The 5,976-nt window shown below is 41.1% G+C and overlaps 2 non-coding genes across 2 annotated transcripts; both read right to left on the reverse strand.

Annotated features, from left to right (window-relative positions):
• Window positions 1–5,656: 5,656 nt before the first annotated feature.
• trnaf-gaa lies at window positions 5,657–5,729 on the reverse strand. The gene has a single exon. It is a non-coding gene; the product is annotated as a tRNA-Phe (tRNA).
• Window positions 5,730–5,811: 82 nt separating this feature from the next.
• trnai-aau lies at window positions 5,812–5,885 on the reverse strand. Its single transcript has one exon. It is a non-coding gene; the product is annotated as a tRNA-Ile (tRNA).
• Between the last annotated feature and the right edge of the window lie 91 nt (window positions 5,886–5,976).

Below are 5,976 nucleotides of genomic sequence, written 5' to 3' on the forward strand. Positions count from 1 at the left end.
ACATGGGGGAAATCTTAACAAATGGCTTAATGGGTATTTTTAACACAATCGTGTTTCTATTTATTTTTAGGGTTTAACAAGGCAGCTCACCTGTGACCTGTGGCTTGACATTAGATGCGCGACTTCGATTACCATGCAGACGATATTTTGTTCTTCCCGCCAATACAATCCACTGACAATGACTGACGAGTTGTGCGTTCCGAGATGCCTTTTGTTATTTGCCTGTTTGTGGCCCGCATGTGAAATTGTCTGATTCTTGCAATTCTCTTTCAGCCTTTCATCAACTAGCTGTTTTTGCAGAGTGTTAAAAATACGATAGTTATTCACTACTCATATTAACTACTGGCCTGAGTACACCTGATCTCATCAAATTGTTGATCAGATCTCGGCAGATAAGCAGGGTCGTGCCTGGTTAGTACTTGGATGGGAGACCGCCTTGGAATACCCGGTGCTGTAAACTTTTTGTCAACAAGGGGGGTGGTCTTGCATCATTTCATCAGCATCACTGACTTGTCGAATTAAAACTCTTTGTCCGTTTTTCCCACAAGGCTGAATAATGTGACCTCGCTTTGTAATAAGTAAGCAAGCTTTGTTTGTATTTCATCCAACGATCTGTGCTACAAAGTGATGGCTACAGTATATGCAATTTCTTCCACTTTTTGAGTGACGCAAAGATGCTTATCTAAATGGGGAAAATGCAACATCTGTTAATCAGATTCACTTTGACTTTATGTAGTGCACCAAGAGATACCGGCCTGAGTGAGCACTTCCTCTTTGGAAAGTGAGACAGGTGTTGGTGATTAAGTCGTGAGTGAGTGTTTGTTTGCTTGAGAGTGTTTGCTTGAGAGCTTTTTTGGTTATTTTCAACGTTTTTTGAAGTATAATTTAGATTTTTTTTGCCTTTGAACAAGTTTAAGTTTTTTTTTTCCCCCTTTGCAGTTTTGCTGCTTGGGGGAGAGTTTTTGGGTCTCATTTTTGTTTACTATGACGGACAACATGGCAATGACTAACGGAATGGACAAGGACAAAGAAAATGCTCAACGGAAGAAACATGGAGGTGAAGGAGGACTGAAAAATGGCAAAGAATTTACGGTGGCAGTGGAGTTGATGGGAGAAGATAAAGTTACAAAGATGGAGATACTACGTTCGATTAAAGAGGTGTGTGGGGAGGTGGTGGGATGTAGAATGAAAGGAGAAAGAAAGTACGAAATTACAATGCGAAATGGAAAAGGAAGGGATCGTTTAATGGATGGTTTAATGATGAAGGATCATGGCGAGAGATATGATTGCAAACGAGCTAGTTGTATCTTTCATGAATCTTCCCGTATACATCGAAGACAAAGTTATACTGGATAAGCTGAGTAGCTGGGGTGTAACTGCTGTCTCAGAAATAAGGAGGAGAGTTTGGCCAGGTACGGAGATAGTGGACGGGACAAGATTTTGTAAGGTAAAATTCACTGAAACAGTATAATCATTGCCATATTCGACAAAATTTGAGACACTGGAGGGAGGAGAGTATTTTACAGTAATACATGATAAGCAGATCAGGGTTTGTCGACTGTGTATCCAGCCTGGGCACATAGTCAAAGACTGCCCTGAGTTTAAATGTTTCAAGTGTGGTAAACAGGGTCATTATGCGAGGGAATGTGTTGGAGGGAAGGAAAGGTTTTTGTGGTGGATGCCGAAAGAGACTAGAGGAGTGCAACTGTGGAGAGGTTTTGGCTGAAGAGGGGAGTCAGGAACTTTTCGAGGAAGCAGTTGTATCACCACAAGAAGGAGACGAAGATGGAGGAGAGGACGTGGTGGAGGGTGGAGAGACGGAGAAAAGAAGAGGGGAGAAGATGGAACAGAAGACGAGTGAAATAGGGAGCAGTATGGATTCAGAAATAAGAAGAGGGAGTTTTCAGGAGGAGGGGGGGAGTGGGCTGGGTGGAGGCACTGGGGACTCACAGATTTTTGGGGGGCCTCGGGCTATGTGGGTGCCTCGGAAGGGGGTGAAGTGGAGGGGAGTGGGACGCTGACAACGATACAGGAGACGCAAATGGATACAGGAAGCACAACAGGCACATGAAAGAAGATTTTGAGTTGGTTGGATGAGATGGATTTAGAGTCCATTTCAGATTCAGAAGACATGGAAAAGATTGATAGAACAAGGGGAGGCTACAGGAAGAGGAAAGCATCGGTGGAGGTGAAAAAGGACGGAAAAGGAAGAAACATGACAACAGGTAGAGGATAATGAGAAAATATTTATTTTTATTATTTATTGGAATGGTTAAATTTACGTCAATCAATGCGAATGGTTTAAGAACAATGGAAAAATTCTGATATTGGTTTTGGAAAGAAAACACTCTGACGTTTCCAAAACTGCAAAGATATTGTCTGTGAGTGCCACAGAACTGATGTTACAGAAAAACCCAGATAAAAATACAATCAGGAAGTGCCGCATTTTTGAAACCGCCTCATGGCAATGACTCCTTATATGGCTGTGGAGGAGCTATGAGTCAGCTTACCTTTTCCACGTTTTCCCCAAGGTGTCTGCAGCATTGTGACGTATTTGTAGGCATATCATTGGAAGATTGACCATAAGAGACTACATTTACCAGGTGGTCGCTTGGTGTCCTCCGTTGCAATTATTGCGTAATCTCCAGCTGCAGTATTTTTCCGTTTGCCTCGGATGAGAAACCAGCTGCCAGGAATGATTTTTCATCGAATAGAATTCTGAAAAACACCTTGAGGAATGATTCTAAACAACGTTTGCCATGTTTCTGTCGATATTATGGAGATAATTTGGAAAAAAGTTTGGCGTTGTGTTGACTGCATTTTCATTTTTTTTTCTTAGCCAAACGTAAATGAACAAAAAGTCTTACACCAACAAACAATTGAACAAAACGGAGCTATTTCTCTTACACAAACAATCTTTTTGAAAAAATGAACATTTGCTATCTAACTGAGAGTCTCGTCATTGAAAACATCCGAAGTTCTTCAAAGGTAAATGATTTTATTTGAATGCTTTTCTTGTTTTTGTGAAAATGTTGCCTGCTGAATGCTAGGCTTAATGCTAAGCTAGGCTATCAATACTCTTACACAAATGCTTGTGTAGCTTTGGTTAAAGCATATTTTGAAAATTTGAGATGACAGTGTTGTTAACAAAAGGCTAAGCTTGTGTTTCAATATATTTATTTCATTTCATTTGCGATTTTCATGAATAGGAAACGTTGCGTTATGGTAATGAGCTTGAGGCTATGATTACGCTCCCGGATACGGGATTGCTCGACGCTAGAGGTTAAGAACAATGAAGAATTCTGATATTTTATGCCTTCAAGAAACACATTGGGGCAATATATGTATTTTAGAAGTAAAAAAAATATGGAGAGATTTTATTTTTTGTTAACAATGGCAGGGGGAATTCAAGTGGTGTTGCTATTTTATTGAGGAAGGATGTGGTAGATAATGTGAAACATATGTATAATGATAATAATGGGAGGATTTTAATTTTAGATTTTGAATATATGAGTATTGTTTTTAGAATTATAAATATTTATGTACCTGATACTGAAATAGAGCGCAAAGATTTATTTTTAGAATTAGGAAAATGGTGTGAGGGGAAGTGTATTGTAGTTGGGGATTTAAATGTTAAATTTGATAGAATGGATATGACAAGAGGATCTATTTTTAGAAGTGATGTATCTATGGGGGGTTTAATTATGTGGCACCCTTGACGATACACACGCACGTGACTCACAATTTTGACACGTACAGTACGGGGATCAAAACCGACGACCTTTGCATTATTATGACCACACTCTAACCAACTGAGCTAACCGGCCACTGGCTAGGGGGCACAATTGTTGAGATGCACCGAGCCACTGCAAGTGCTGGCTCGCGTAAACTAACAAGTACACCAACAGCATAGCCTGACAAGACTGGACACTCTTGGTTGCTCCTTGTGGCAATTCCAAACATCTGGGGAATTTGATCAATTGGTACTGTGTTTGCTTAGCATGCTATAGGTAGTGGGATCGATGCCCGCATTCCCCAAAAACACCTTTTTTTGTGGATCCAAGAAAGCTCCAGTTCACACTTCATGCAGCCTTGTCTTACGACAACCTACTGTCATGTAACAATGACAAGCAACTTTCCTGTAACACTGATGTCAAAATGTCAGATGAAAAAGCAAGACATTACTTACTTTCAGAGGAGCAGCGTAGCACACACCATTGAGGCCCACCTCAGGAACTTTCCTGTGGTCCTCCCTTGACATTCACATGCATGTGACTCACAATTTTGACACTCAAAATTTCACATCATAGCCAGTATAGGGGATCGAACCCATGACCTTGGCGTTATTAGCACAACACTCTAACCAACTGAGCTAACCAGTTTCTCACCATTAGCTATTGGCTTGCAATTGTTGAGATGCACCGCAGCCTCTGCAAGTGCTGGCGCAGTAAACCAACAAGTCCACCAACAGCATAGCCTGACAAGACTGGACCCTCTTGGTTGCTTCATGCGGAAATTCCAAACGGCTGGGGAATTAGCTCAAATGCTTTGCATGGTGAGGTAGTGGGATCGATGCCTGCATTCTCCAATTGCACATTGTTTGATGGATCCAAGAAAACTCCAGGATCTCAGCCTTGAAATCTGACAAGAAACTGTCATGTTGACAAGCAACACTGTAACACTGATGTCTCAGATGAAAAAGAAAACCTATGCTAATGTGGCCTATAGAGCATAAAGAAACTAACAAGTCCACCAACAGCTGGCAATTCAAACATGTGACTCACAAGAAGGATGCATAAAGAAAGAACAAATACAAATGATAACCAGGTGTGTAAAGGTGTCAAGATAAGACTGGCCTGCAGTCCTAACAAATGGACAACAATCCCTATGTAACACTGATGTCACAATGTCAGATTGTAAAAAAAGACTTACTTACTTTCAGAGGAGCAGGGGTCACACACTCACAACCAACTGTTGTCAACAGGATTCGAACCTGAGCATAGGAAGACAATTGTTGAGATGCACCGAGCCTCTGCAAGTTTGGAGCAAAACTAACAAGTCCACCAACAGCATAGCCTACAAGAACACTGATAATTTAACTTGAAAGCTCTGCAGTAAATTCATAATGCAATGTGACTCAAATTTGACACTCATTCATTTGTTTTAAGTTCAGGGATCATGACCGCATTTTCAGCACCACCTTGAACTTAACCAGCCAGCTCCAGAAGGTTTGCATTTGAGAGTGCAATTATAAATTGTTATTTCACTGTGTGAAGTTTTTATTTCATCATCTTATTAACTAGATGTCACAATGTCAGATGAAAAAGAAGACATTACTTACTTTCAAACAGCAATTTGATCAACACTGTTTGCTTAGCAACTATAGGTAGTGGGATCGATGCCCGCATTCCCCAAAAACACATTTTTTTGGATCCAAGAAAGCTCCAGTTCACACTTCATGCAGCCTTGTCTTACGACAACTACTGTCATGTAACAATGACAAGCAACTTTCCTGTAACACTGATGTCAAAATGTCAGATGAAAAAGCAAGACATTACTTACTTTCAGAGGAGCGTAGCACACACCATTGAGGCCCACAAACAAAGCTGTGGATAGTTTCCTTGAAGCCAGAGCATAAAGAAAGAACAAATACAAATGCCGAAACCCGGGATCGAACCAGGGACCTTTAGATCTTCAGTCTAACGCTCTCCCAACTGAGCTATTTCGGCAATTCACTCAATTTAATTCTGTGGCACCCTTGACAATTCACATGCATGTGACTCACAATTTTGACACTCAAAATGTACATCATAGCCAGTATGGGGATCAAACCCATGACCTTGGCGTTATTAGCACCACACTCTAACCAACTGAGCTAACCAGCCACTAGCTATTGGGCGCAATTGTTGAGATGCACCAAGCCTCTGCAAGTGCTGGAGCGCAAACTAACAAGTCCACCAACAGCATAGCCTGACA

This window comes from Oncorhynchus tshawytscha, unplaced genomic scaffold (genome assembly GCF_018296145.1).
Source record: "Oncorhynchus tshawytscha isolate Ot180627B unplaced genomic scaffold, Otsh_v2.0 Un_contig_498_pilon_pilon, whole genome shotgun sequence".
NCBI lineage: Eukaryota > Metazoa > Chordata > Actinopteri > Salmoniformes > Salmonidae > Oncorhynchus > Oncorhynchus tshawytscha.